Here is a 14,683-nt window from a genome sequence, read left to right on the forward strand (position 1 = left end):
CCTCGATAATCCTGTCTCTGGGTTCCTTTCACTTACTATGCAGTTACCTTTCATTTGATCTCTCAGCATTTCACAGAGTTGTATTTTTGGGGTTAACTTATGTGGTTTTTTGAATACAGCCCACCTCTCTTTTTGAATTATTAGCTCCACGCTGACAGCTTTTCAGTCTTTTTTTAAACGCCCACCACGTTTCTCCAGCCTTTGCCAAGGTGCCTGAAATACAGTAGGCATCCTTTCAATCAGTGTTTGGTGACTGACTGAATGAAAGAAGCTTCCTTTTGTACTTCTGTTGTTGGTGTGCTTCTTTCCCTGTTGGGCAGTAAGTTCTGTGAAGTCAGGGGATGACTACTTCCTATAATATCGTTCTTATTCTTTGTGGACATCACTGTTCACAAATGCCCAGAGGGAGTTAGCATTCAGACAGTACTTGTTGACCAAATGGTGGTGTTTCATCCTTCCCACCATTCTGTTATAGCTGTACTCACTGTGCTTAGTAATGATCTTCTTTTAAAGAGGCTCTATTAATTTAAAAATATATATAAAAATATTGTATGCTCATAGAAAAAATTGTATGAAAAATTGGCATCTGGATTGAGACTTATTGGAGTTTTTTCCTTATTTGATGTACTATTGATAGGTTCTTTTTTTAATATAATTATAATTACCTCTGGAAGGTTTGCTGTATTGTTTTTTTGTTTTAGAAGATGTTGGGGGTAGGAGTTTATTAATTAATTAATTCATTAATTAATTTTTGCTGTGTTAGGTCTTCGTTTCTGTGCGAGGGCTTTCTCTAGTTGTGGCAAGCGGGGGCCAGTCTTCATCGCGGTGCGCAGGCCTCTCGCTGTGGCGGCCTCTCTTGTTGCGGAGCACAGGCTCCAGCCGCGCAGGCTCAGTAGTTGTGGCTCACGGGCCTAGTTGCTCCACGGCATGTGGGATCCTCCCAGACCAGGGCTGGAACCCGTGTCCCCTGCATTAGCAGGCAGACTCTCAACCACTGCACCACCAGGGAAGCCCAATTGATAGGTTCTTATACTGTATTCTCAGTGTAGTGAACTTGTTTTCTGCTGTGAAGTCCTTGCCCCATTGGCAAATTTAATAATCTTTGAACAAACATTCTCATGTTAAACAAACAGAACCTGAATGTTTGGGAACTTTAGTTTGTTTTCACCACTTGTCTGTTTACATTTTGATTTCTCTTGGTTTAAGGAATGAACTGAATATGGACTCCTGAGTTATCTTTTCATGTCAGACTAACTTTCTCCATAAACATAATCCTGCTGTGTTAGGGAAATAGAAAACTAGTTAGGATTCTGTTTTAGAGATAAAGCATGGTAAAAGCTTAGAATTCATCTTTCAATTCATCTCAAGGAATTAAGTTCCCAGAATAGTAGAATTTCTGTAGTATGGCAGAAGTCTCTTCTCTGTGTACATTATGGTAACATTTCCCTGAACTCCACTGTGTATTGTGAAGAGCTTAGTGTATGTGAGTATATTGGGGAGATTCTCAAGATGGTGGGAGAGAGGATGCCCAGCGCTGGTGATACGGAACACTATTTTCAGGGATGATGTAAACTCGTGCGTATGGCAAATAAACATTTTTTTCCCCATTTAATCTAGCATGCTTTCTGTTTTGTCTCATTTTATTACCCTTAAAATTCTTTATATTTATTTAGCTTCTTTATCATTGGAGAAACAATACATGTTTGAAAAAGTGAATAGAAAGAAAATTCATAATCCTCTCACCCTAACACAATAATTCTCCCCTTCAGACTTTTAACCTCTGCATATTTTGCTTAATTGTAATCTCAAAACTATTTTGTGTCCTTATTTTTCCATGAGATTTTATTCCATGAGCTCTTTAACCATTTTAAGTCCTGTGTTAATTTTCTGCTGAAGGGTATACCATAAGTTACTTAACTGTTCTTAATTGTTGGATATAAGTAGTTTTCTAATTTTTAGGAAATGTACATCATACAGTAATGCTCATAAAGGGCTTTTTAAATTTAAGATCAGTATATTGTGAAAAGTTTCCAAAAGTAGAATTGCACTAACAATAACAACATTTTGGGGTTGTAGTTTAATTATATCTTCAGCATTTGGTATTATTACTAAAGTATAAGATTGTTCTTTGTCAACATCATTTTATAGAGCATTTTGATCTGTGGCAGCTATATGACATCTATCATAACTGACACTTTATATATAAAAATTATGTACAGGAGAACTGAAAATTTTGAAGAAAATTTGGAGAAGGAAACCAATATTATTTATAATTGGCATTTCGAGAGATCTATTTCTGAATATAATTGTTGAACTGCTACAAAATCAGAAACCTTCTGAAACATAGTGAGTTACAGTCAAGTAAAGAAATGAATTAGAGGCTTCCCTGGTGGCACAGTGATTAAGAATCTACCTGCTAATGCAGGGGACATGGGTTCGAGCCCTGGTCTGGGAAGATCCCACATGCCACAGAGCAACTAAGCCTGTGAGCCACAACTACTGAGCCTGCACTCTAGAGCCTGCGAGCGACAACTACTGAACCCGTGTGCTACAACTACTGAAGCCCGTGTGCCTAGAGCCTGTGCTCTGCAACAAGAGAAGCCACCACAATGAGAAACCCACGCACCGCAATGAAGAGTAGCCCCTGCTGCAACTAGAGAAAACCCTTGCGCAGCAACGAACATCCAACACAGCCAAAAATAAATAAATTTATTTTTAAAAAAAGAAATATATTGGTTTACACAAAGGAAAAACAATTCTGAAGTGTAAAAAAAAATATGAAGGTGTTTAAATTCATTGACTTGGGAACCTGTTTTTAGGAGGATGTTTAGAATTGTATTGCACAGTTGATTTACAGGCTGTGTGAAAACTGTTATTCCTTCACAGAATTTTCCTCACAGAGTCTCTGTGATGGGAGAGCGTTAATAGAAGTCGAAGGAAGACCAGCTGTAACTGTATTATGCGCTTTCACCTCCTGCTAGGATTTGTCTGTGTTGTGCCACATACAGGGAGGATGGTCTGCTCTGTTGACCAAGTGATCGAAATAAAAGGCTGCCTTTAGATGGTGAGCAAGGTACTTATTGCACACTTGAGTTAAAAAGACAAGTCTGGGGCTTCCCTGGTGGCGCAGTGGTTGGGAGTCCGCCTGCCGATGCAGGGGGCGCGGGTTCGTGCCCCGGTCTGGGAGGATCCCACGTGTCGCGGGGCAGCTGGGCCCGTGGGCCATGGCCGCTGAGCCTGCGCGTCCGGAGCCTGCGCTCCACAACGGGAGAGGCCACAACAGTGAGATGCCCGTGTACCGCAAAAAAAAAAAGACAAGTCTGTCCCATGTTTGCAGGTGCTCCTGGAGTAAGCATTTAAGAAGATGTTTAATAAGGAAGAATGATATTTGTTACCATCATAACGTTAATTTCCACCCATATCAACCTTTAGAAATGGGACAGTTAATTTGTTTCCATAATCAGAGAGAGCAGTGTGGTGAGGGCACTTAGTAATTGGTGATTTGACTCCTGGGCTTTATATTATCATCTGTCGTAATGTCTCCTAAATCTAGTTGTGATTAATATTATCTGTGTGGTGGAACGGAGAAAGAAAATAACAGAATATCAACCAGAAGTAATACCTATCAACCTCTGGGTCCAGAAGAACTGGCTTTGGTGGCAGTAATCTGTAGGCTTCTCCCATCCGGGTTTTTTTTTATAGCAGGAGAGGAGAAAGAACAGGTTTGAAAACGTATATGTGTTGGATAGAAAGACCTTTTTTTAACCAAAACTTTTTCCCTAGCATGATTAAATGAAGTTTATATCTAGAATATAAATTTATAAAAACATGAATTTATAGATAATCAGTGCAGAATCAAGATCTTTTTCATTTTTATGGGATCTTGAAACATTTTACCTTACAGTGAAAATTTTCATTTCTCTCTTTTTTTCAAATAAAATTCATTCATTCATTCATTAATTCATTCATTCATTCATTTATTTTTGGCTGCGTTGGGTATTCATTACTGTGTGCAGGCTTTCTCTAGTTGCGGCTTGCGGGCTCTAGAGCACAGGGTCAGTAGTTGTGGTGCATGGGCTTAGGTGCTCCACGGCATGTGGGATCTTCCCGGACCAGGGCTCAAATCCGTGTCCCCTATATTGGCAGGTGGATTCTTAACCACTGCACCACCAGGGAAGTCCCTTCATTTCTCTTTTGACAAATACAATGGTTAACTGTTCACCTTGGAAGCAGTTTTCATGCAATGTCACTTTTGTTTTTTTAAATCACTGCTCTTATTTGTTTACATTGGTTACTCTGTGTCTAGCTGTAGGTAGTTCCAAGATGTTGTGACTGTACCTATTGAATGCTACTTTTCTTCTCTTCAGTTTGTTTTTTGGCAGGAAAGTTTCTTTTAGCATAGTCAACCAGGAAGGATGTTCTGTTTTAAAGTCTGGTAGCAAAAAAGAATAGTAGACTTCAGAGCTCAGAAAGCCAGGCTTTAAATCCCAGGGCTGCCACATTATTGTTCTTTTCTATTCAGCTAGTACTTACTGAGTGCCTACTAAGTGCTAGCTACTGTTCTAGGTGCTAGGAATGCAGCGGTATATAAAATCACCAAAGATCCCTGTCCCCATAGAGCTTGCATTCTAGTTCTTGGGGAGAGAAATCTGATTTGAGCCTAGAACATCTTCAGCCTTCTGGAGAGTGTGGTGGGATGGGGCCCTAGATGATGGGGAGATTGATTAGTTGGGAATTTCTCTGTAAGGTTCAGATGGAAATACACTTTGTGTCCATCAGCTGGGAGTTGTGTTAGGAATAGATGGCTGAAATAGTATTTATTTGCTTGAGCTCTGCTTAAGGTAGTGTTATTTCTCAGTTCTTATAGTAGTCATTATTGATAGGCATGACATTTATTAGGAAGGTTGGTTTTTATTCTGTTACAGGAAAGCATGTTTACAGAATTGTACATTTTGTGTAGGTTTTCTGAGCTAATAAAGACTGTATCTGAAATTGGTCTTGGCATTGATTCATTAGGCTTATCTTTGTATAATATCTCTAGAAATCCTAAATAAACTGTGAATTAATAAACAGGTTGTAACATTTAAAAACATTTTTAAAACATGCAATTCAAAGCAGAATACAGTTAGATGCTGAAAATTTGTATATGACAGCACATCCTGATGTGCCAGCTGTGAGCCCTGCAGGCAGATGCATATTTCCTTTGGACAGCTGAACAAAAGTGTGGTTTAACGCAGGTGTCCACTTATCTCAGAGCCTCTTACCAGGTTGATTTGCAGTGGTTTAAACATCTTTTCAGGCAGGCTGCTCTAATCCTGAAAAGTCAGACAGCATGATGGCTGTTTCATACGTGAATGTTAATTTTGAAAATTATGTGTATAAATAAAGGAGCATTTGAAAGAGGATACGTTTTAGAACATTTCTATCATATTACTGTATTCCAGAAGGTAAATAAATTCATGAAATGGAATAATGTCACGGTAATGGTGGCATCGATATTGAGGGCAAAATTTTAGAAACTGTCCTTCTCCTGTTTGTCTCTACTTCATGTCTTCTGATATTTCTTCTTGTCATATTCCATTTTTTTTACCTTTAATTATCAAAATGGCAGTATTGTAACAGAATGACATGTAGATTTAAAAGCCCATTCATTTTTTTACCTTCCTAGATCTGTTGTTTTTACTTTTTCATGGCTTCCTCTAATTTTATCTATATGTGTATACATTTTTCACCTACTGAATTATAAAAAGGTAGTCTAGCATACTAGGAAGAGCATGGATTTAGGAGCTAGGTTACACAGGTTCATATCCCTGCTCCACCACTTATTAGCTGTGTGACCTTGTACAAGTTACTTAACCTCTCTGTGCCTCAGTTTCTTCATCATAGAATGGAGATAATAATAGAACCTAACTCCGAGTTTTGTAAGGGTTAAAGTATTTAATACACATGATGTGCTTAGCATGGTCCCTGGCACATAGTTAGTGCTCTGTATTAGCATTTTTTAAAAAATTTAATTATCTTACTAGTAGAGTTAACACTGAGCACAGCTATGTGCCTGGAATGAAACTATTTGCTAGAGATACAGAGCTGAATAAAACTTGTCTGTCCTTAAAGACAGTAAAATCTGAGGAGAGCTGCAAATAATCATGATAAATATGCATAGGGATAAAGTCTGGTGGGCACACAGAGGTTGAAACCATTCTTGACCAGGGTTTCAAAGGATGAGTAGTGGTTTGATGAATGGAGAAAGGAGAGAGGGCTTTTGCGCAGAAGCAGTAACGTATCTAAGGAAAAGCATGTGTGCTTAAGGGTGCCTGGAAGGGAGAAGGAATAGCAAGAAGTGCACCCTGATTTGAGTGTAATTTGGAGGCGCTAATTTTAAGAGGTGTAGCTTGGAGTAGTGCAGATGAGTAATAAATAGGGTGGAAAGAAAGAGTTTGCATTCAGTGAAATGCTTAAGTCAGAATCAACATGACAGGGTGAAAGACTGAGGGAGGGTAGGGGTAAGATAGTGTGAAAAGGTAAGTGTCAGAAGCAGTATAATCTAGTGGTTATTTCTATATGCCCTTTATTCATTATATGTTAATTATTTTCTTGTATGTTATTGATACTAATTTTTTTGTTATTTTAAGTACAATTTATTGAAATATAATTAACATGTAATGTTAATTATATTTTCACCTCTGATGAATTTCGTACAGAACATTTCCATTGCACCTGAAATTTCCCTTGTCTCCTTCTGTGGTCAGCTCCCCCAACTCCCACCCCCAGCAAACAGTAAACACAGTCCTCGGAAACCACTGTTCTGATTTCTGTCCCTATAGTTTTGCCTTTTTCAGAATGTCAAATAAATGGAATTATAGGCATACCTCAGAAATATTTTGGGTTTGGTTCCAGACCACTGCAATAAAGCAAACATCACAGTAAAGCAAGTCACATGATCTTTTTGCTTTTCAAACGTATATAAAAGTTGTGTTTACACCATACTGTAGTCTCTTAAATGTGCAATAGCATTATGTCTAAAAAATATATTCATACCTTAATTTTATTTTATTTAAAAAAATATTTACTTGACTGTGCTGGGTCTTAGTTGCAGCAGGTGGGCTCTTCACTGGGGCATGCGGGATCTTTAGTTGCGGCACGTGGGATCTTTAGATGGGGGTGTGCGGGATCTAGTTCCCTGACCAGGGATCGAACCCGGTCCCCCTGCATTGGGAGCATGGAGTCTTAACCACTGGACCACCAGGGAAGTCCCCATACCTTCATTTTAAATAATGCTTTATTATTAAAAAATGCTAAGCATCATCTGAGCCTTCAGTGAGTCACAGTCTTTTGGGGGGTGGAGGCTCTTACCTTAGTGTTGAGGGCTGCTGACCGATGAGGGTGGTGGTTACTGAAGAGGGGTGGCTGTGGCCGTTTCTTAAAATAAGAGAACACTGAAGTTTGCTGCATCGACTGACTCTTCCTTTCATGAACAGTTTCTCTGCAGCCTGCAGTACTATTTGATAGCATTTTACCCACAGTAGAACTTTCAAAATTGGAGTCAGTTCTGTCAAATCCTGCTTCTTTGTCAACTAAGTTTATGTAATAGTCTAAATCCTTTTTTGTCATTTCAGTAATCAATTAAGTTTGCTGTCTTATGTGGGCGCTGTTCATGCTGCCCTAATTAATTACAGTAGTGACATTAAAGACCACTTATCACACATCACCACAACAAATATAATAATGAAAATGTTTGAAGTATTGTGAGGATCACCAAAATGTGACACAGAGACAGGAAGTGAGCAAATGCTGCAGGAAAAATGCTGCCAATAGACTTGCTCCATGCAGGGTTGCCACAAACCTTCAATTTATAAAAAAACTCAGTATTTGGAAAGTGCTGTAAAGTGAAGTGCAATAGAATGAGGTATGCCTGTATATGTTACTTTGTTTCTTTTTTCACTTAGCATGATTCATTCAGTATTCATACATGTTGTGATTATTATTTTTTTAACATCTTTATTGGGGTATAATTGCTTTACAATGGTATGTTAGTTTCTGCTTTACAACAAAGTGAATCAGTTATACATATACATATATCCCCATATCTCTTCCCTCTTACATCTCCCTCCCTCCCACCCTCTCTATCCCACCCTTCTAGCTGGTCACAAAGCACCGAGCTGATTTCCCTGTGCTATGTGACTGCTTCCCACTAGCTATCTATTTTACATTTTGTTGTGATTATTAATAGTTTGTTACTTTTTATTGTATGGAATTATTTCACTGTATGGATGGATCACAGTTTGTCTATACATTTAGCAAGTTGATGGAAAGTTGTGTTGTTTCCAGTTTGGGGCTATGAAGAATAAAGCTGCTGTAAACATTCGTGCACAGGTCTTTGTGTGAATTATGTTTGCATTCTCTTGGGTGAATACCTAGGAATGGTATTGCTTGGTCATATGGTCAGCATCTGCTCAGCCTTTTAAAAATTGCCAAAGTGTTTTCCAAAACAGCTATACTATTTTGCATTTCCACCAGCAGTTCATTTGCTTCACATCTTGACCAAAGCTTGGTACTCCCAGTTTAATTTTAGCTGTTGTGCTAGGAATGAGTAGTATCTCATTGTGGTTTTAATTTGTTTTCTCTGTTGGCTAATGATGTTGAGCATATTTTCTGTGATTGTTTAATATCCATGTATCTTTGATAAAGTTTTATCACCTTCCCCTCTTTTTTGGTGACCTTAAGTTAGGAAACTGTTTCTTAGGTAGCCACATACAGCTATTTCTTAGGACACAGAAGAAAAGAAATTGATAAATTGGACTTCATCAAAATTAATTCCTTTGGCTCCCCCAAAGATACTGTTAAGATGAAAAGATAAGCCAGGGATTGGGAGAAAACATTTCCAAAACACATATCTCCTAAAGGGTTTATACCAGAATATCTAAAGGACTCCTACAACTCAACAGCAGGGAATCTATTTTAACTTGGGAAAATTTGTGTGTCTCTTTATCATTATTTTTCATTGCCTTTTAAAATTTTGATATATTAGAAACTTGGAATTTGGGGGAGAGGGGAATGAGTGGGTAATTTCTCCTGTGGTTTCAAAACTTAAAATTTACGTTTCCAGGATTGAGGAACAGGTCTGATAAAGTATATATTTTTTCTTTTTCTTTTAGACCTTTTTTTTTTTTTTAAAATTCTGGAAAGGATTTGTTCAGCTCTTCGCTCTGTCTGCAGTTTACTGTGGTGGACACTTACAAGCTCCACAAAGCCAGGGATTCTGTTTGCTATTATTTTACAGCTTTACTTTTTGTTGTTTTTGCGGTGCGCGGGCCTCTCACTGCTGTGGCCTCTCCCGCTGTGGAACACAGGCTCCGGACGCGCAGGCTCAGCGGCCATGGCTCACGGGCCCAGCCGCTCTGCGGCATGTGGGATCCTCCCGGACCGGGGCACGAACCCGTGTCCCCTGCATCGGCAGGCGGACTCTCAACCACTGTGCCACCAGGGAAGCCCAGCTTTACATATTTTACATTAGTTTCTGTACTTACTACATTGTCTGACTCAGTAAATACTTACTGAGTGTATTTGTTAAATATGAAGTATGCATTTATTTTTTTCCATATTGTTCTCAGTTCCAGCAGCATTTATTTTTAAAATTTCCCTTCCCTCTTTGATGGTGCTCTTATCATGTTTGTTTCTTAATTAATTATGAGTTTCACATGTCCCATAACAAATTACCAGAAACGTGGTTGGTTAAAACAACACGCATTTATCATCTTACGATTCTGGAGATAAGTTGGGCATGGGTTTTACTGGGCTAAAATCAAGGTGTTGACAGGGCTGCATCCTTTTCTGGAGGCTCTAGGGGAGTCTTCTTCCTTGCCCTTTCCAGCTTTTAGAGGCCACCACATTCCTTGACTTGTGGCCCCCTTCTTCCATCTTTAAGGCCAGCAATGCAATGCCATCTCTCTCTGACCCTTCTTCTATCTTGATCTCTCTCTCTATCCAGCGATGGGAAAGATCCTCAGCTTTTAAGGATAATCCAGGTTAATCTCATCATCTCAAGGTGTTTAATATTTTTTTTTTTTTTTTTTTTTTTTGTTCTTCTTTCTCTAGTTCCTGTAGGTGTAAGGTTAGATTGTTTACTTGAGATTTTTCTTGTTTCTTGATGTAGGCTTGTATAGCTATAAACTTCTCTCTTAGAACTGCTTTTGCTGCATCCCATAGGTTTTGGATTGCTGTGTTTTCATTGACATTTCTCTCTAGGTATTTTTTGATTTCCTCTTTGATTTCTTCAGTGATCTCTTGGTTATTTAGTAACGTATTGTTTAGCCTCCATGTATTTGTTTTTTTTACGTTTTTTTCCCTGTAATTCATTTCTAATCTCACAGCGTGTGGTCAGAAAAGATACTTGATATGATTTCAATTTTCTTAAATTTACTGAGGCTTGATGTGTGACACAAGATGTGATCTATCCTGGAGAATGTTCCGTGTGCAGTTGAGAAGAAAGTGTAATCTGCTGTTTTTGGATGGAACGTCCAATAAATATCAATTAAATCTATCTGGTCTGTTGTGTCATTTAAAGCTTCTGTTTCCTTATTTATTTTCATTTTGGATGATCTGTTCATTGGTGTAAGTGAGGTGTTAAAGTCCCCCACTATTATTGTGTTACTGTCGATTTCCTCTTTTATAGCTGTTAGCAGTTGCCTTATGTATTGAGGCTCTCCTATGTTGTGTGCATACATATTTATACTTGTTATATCTTCTTCTTGGATTGATCCCTTGATCATTATGTAGTGTCATTCCTTGTCTCTTGTAACGTTCTATATTTTAAAGTCTATTTTATCTGTTATGAGTATTGCTACTCGAGCTTTCTTTTGATTTCCATTTGCATGGAATATCTTTTTCTATCCCCTCACTTTCAGTCTGTATGTGTCCCTAGGTCTGAAGTGGGTCTCTTGTAGACAGCATATATATGGGTCTTGTTTTTGTATCCGTTCAGCAAGCATGTGTCTTTTGGTTGGAGCATTTAATCCATTCATGTTTAAGGTAATTATTGATATGTATGTTCCCATGACCGTTTTCTTAATTGTTTTGGGTTGTTCTTATAGATCTTTTTCATCTCTTGTGTTTCCCACTTAGAGAAGTTCCTTTAGCATTTGTTGTAGAGCTGGTTTGGTGGTGCTGAATTCTCTTAGCCTTTGCTTTTCTGTAAAGCTTTTGACTTCTCCATCAAATCTGAATGAGATCCTTGCTGGGTAGAGTAATCTTGGTTGTAGATTCTTCCCTTTCATCACTTTATGTATGTCATTCCACTCCCTTTTGGCTTGTAGAGTTTCTCCTGAGAAATCAGCTGTTAACCTTATGGGAGTTCCCTTGTATGTTATTTGTCATTTTTCCCTTGCTGCTTTCAATAATTTTTCTTTGTCTTCAATTATTGTCAATTTGATTACTATGTGTCTTGGCACGTTTCTCCTTGGGTTTATCCTGCCTGGGACTCGCTGTGCTTCCTGGACTTGGGTGGCTATTTCCTTTCCCATGTTAGGGAAGTTTTCAACTGTAATCTCTGCAAATATTTTCTCTGGTCCTTTCTCTCTCTCTTCTCCTTCTGGGACTCCTATAATGTGAATGTTGTTGCATTTAATGTTGTTCCAGAGGTCTCTTAGGCTGTCTTCATTCCTTTTCATTCTTTTTTCTTTATTCTGTTCCGCAGCAGTGAATTCCACCTTTCTGTCTTCCAGGTCACTTCTCCGTTCTTCTGCCCCAGTTATTCTGCTATTGATTCCTTCTAGGGTAGTGTTCATTTCAGTTATTGTATTGTTCATCTCTGTTTGTTTGTTCTTTAATTCTTCTAGGTCTTTGTTAAACATTTCTTGCATCTTCTCGATCTTTGCCTCCATTCTTTTTCCGAGGTGCTGGATTATCTTTACTATCATTATTCTGAATTCTCTTTCTGGAAGGTTGCCTATCTCCACTTCATTTAGTTGTTTTTCTGGGGTTGTATCTTGTTCCTTCATCTGGTACATAGCCCTCTGCCTTTTCATCTTGTCTATCTTACTGTGAATGTGGGTTTTGTTCCTCAGGCTGCAGGATTATAGTTCTTCTTGCTTCTGCTGTCTGCCCTCTGGTCAAGGTGTTTAATCTTAATCACACCTGCAAAGTCCATTTGCCATGGAAGGTAATTTACTCTCTGGTTCTGGGATCATGACTTGAACATCTTTGAGAGACCATTATTCTGCCTACTACATGCAACATTGTTTATTAGTTGATGTTTTACATCCCTAATGTGTATTTCTGTTTTATTCTAGTACTACTGTTTTCAACTTTAGTGTTACTTTATGTATAATTTTTTACTTTATAACATGTCCTATTATTTAATATGGCTATAATATTCTAATGTCCCAAAGAATGTTTCTCTCTATAATTGAATTTAGCATGTTGATTTTAGTTTCTTAAAGATCCCCCCCCAACCCCTGTGAGAAAGTTTTATAGGTATTTTAATTGGATTTTAAGGGGGAAAAGTTCCTGGCACTGATCCCCATTTTGCTGGCATCCATCTAGCCTGGCCTCATCTTTCACTTAGTAATTTTTATCTCTTACTCAGTGTTCGTCACTCACTGGTACCATTCAGGTAGAAAATATGCTTTTAGTGGTGTGTGGAATGTGCTGTCATATAACTTTTGATGAAAGGGCTATTTGTACTGCTGGGGAAGAATTTTTCTCAATGAAGAGGTGAAAGAAGATGAAACTGTACTGGCAGATGAGAAAGTTTTTTTGAAAAAGTTAAACCACATGTAGCATCAAATGCTCTTTTGTGTAACATTAGTAAACTTGTTCATGGGCTTGTGAATTCAAGAAATCTGTCTTCCAGCAGAGTTAGCTAGTGCCTGCTCTGGACTTCTCCAAATTTAAGAGATTTGGAAATTGAGCTCTTCCAATACCGTTTATAGAGGTAGGGACTTCCCTTAACAGCTTGAAGGAAAATTTTTTAGAGAGAAAAATATTTTTTTACCATGAAGTCAGTATTGAACTTTTAACCTGTCAAATGCTGATTATTGGATCAAGCTCCCATTATGGTAAAAGTGAAAAATCTGAACATGCATTTAATGGAAAAGGCTTTTTATAGTATAGTTCTTCACAGAGATAGAAAGAAAGGCATTTTTTTCTTTTAAAGGTTGATAGAGTTTTTAGGTGGTTTTAAAGTGTTGGTCTGATATTTCTTAATTAGAATGAAATGACAGGTTGTCCTACTTTATTTATGTACAATCAAAATTAAGAGAGCTAATGAGAGAGTTCCTCTGTATCTATGTTGATGTGTATCTATAATTTATTAACCTTTGTTACTCTTGAAAGGATTTGAAATGTCTTGGGATAAAATCAAGAGGTAGTAAAACCCCAGCCAGATTCATGCAAGTATAAAAAGCCTCACACCGAGCAATAGCGACACGTGGATAGAGAGTGCTCTTTGCACATTCTTGATAGAGTTAGCCTGAGCGATGCTACTGAGATTGTTCAGTTAACCCTCCAATCACACTTCCTTTCGCAGGTAGAATGTAAAGTGTAGCCAGCACAACATGAGCTACAAGGTCTCACATAGCCTTCCTTCCCTGATTATCTGACCTCATCTCCTACCACGATGGCCCTCATTCGCCATCACTTCTGTCTCTCAACCCCTGTATGTGCTCTTCCCCCTGGACGTTCACGTTGGTGCTTCTGATGTTGGTTCACGTCCCAGCATCAATGCTGCCTGTCCAGAGGTTGACCTGGACCACTGTAGTAAAATTGCCCTCTCCTCCTCCAGCCACTCCCAGATTTTATTTTCTTCATAGCATCTATCATGATAGGAAATGAACATTTTCCGTTGTTTACCTGTTTGTCTCCTCCAAATAGAATGTAAGGCCCATGAAGCGGGGACTTGGTATTTTCACCATTAGGTCTCCCGTTCCTAGGACAGTCATAGTGCTTGGTTGGTGCTTAATAGATATTTGTCAAGTGAATGCATGCACGGCAGAGGTGATTGGTGGGTGAGCGTTTGGGGGAATAGTTGTTGCCTGGTTAACTTGAAAGTCCAAGTTCAGTTGGATATCGTTTTGTGATCAGTTAGTAATGACCTCGGTGTGTAAAGGAAAAGGGAAATTCACAAAACGTGCCCCTTATGTGCCATTTCTAGATAAGATGTACTAAGACCACTTGGCTAGAATTTAGCAGGATACCTTCGTGCCTTAGTTCCCTCAGCCTAGGAAATAACAGTAAGTGTCTACTGCTGAGGGACGTTCTGAGGATTAAAAGTGATGGTGCATGTGGTGTGTTAGCACGGAGCCTGGGACGTGGTAATTGCTCAAGAAATGTTAACTATCAACGGTGTCATTAGTAGTCTGGTTGCAACTTATCTAGCTACTGGTTGTTCAGAAAAAAAGATACTTCAAGTGCATATGAAAGCTGAACTTCTGGCTGCAGGACAGTATTAGCCTGTTCTCTGACGACTCTTTTATTTTAGCCTAGTTGGCAAAATTGTGTTTGAGGTGTGTGTTAGTTTCCTAGGGCTTCCTTAACACGTCACCACAAACTGGGTAGCTGTCTTAGCCATACTCTAAACCTGCACTTTCCAGTGTGGTTGCCAAAAGCCACAGGTGAATATTTAAGTGAATTAAAATCAAAATTCAGTTCCTCAGTCACAGTTAGCTGTGTTTCCAGTACGCAGTAA

The 14,683-nt window shown here is 38.6% G+C and overlaps 1 protein-coding gene across 7 annotated transcripts in view; it reads left to right on the forward strand.

The window, feature by feature from the left end:
* The window catches only part of CDKAL1 (CDKAL1 threonylcarbamoyladenosine tRNA methylthiotransferase), a 652,719-nt gene that overhangs the window by 166,265 nt on the left and 471,771 nt on the right, over positions 1-14,683 (forward strand). The gene's annotated exons all lie outside the window — the stretch shown is intronic.

Source organism: Tursiops truncatus, chromosome 10 (genome assembly GCF_011762595.2).
Source record: "Tursiops truncatus isolate mTurTru1 chromosome 10, mTurTru1.mat.Y, whole genome shotgun sequence".
Taxonomy (NCBI): Eukaryota; Metazoa; Chordata; class Mammalia; order Artiodactyla; family Delphinidae; genus Tursiops; species Tursiops truncatus.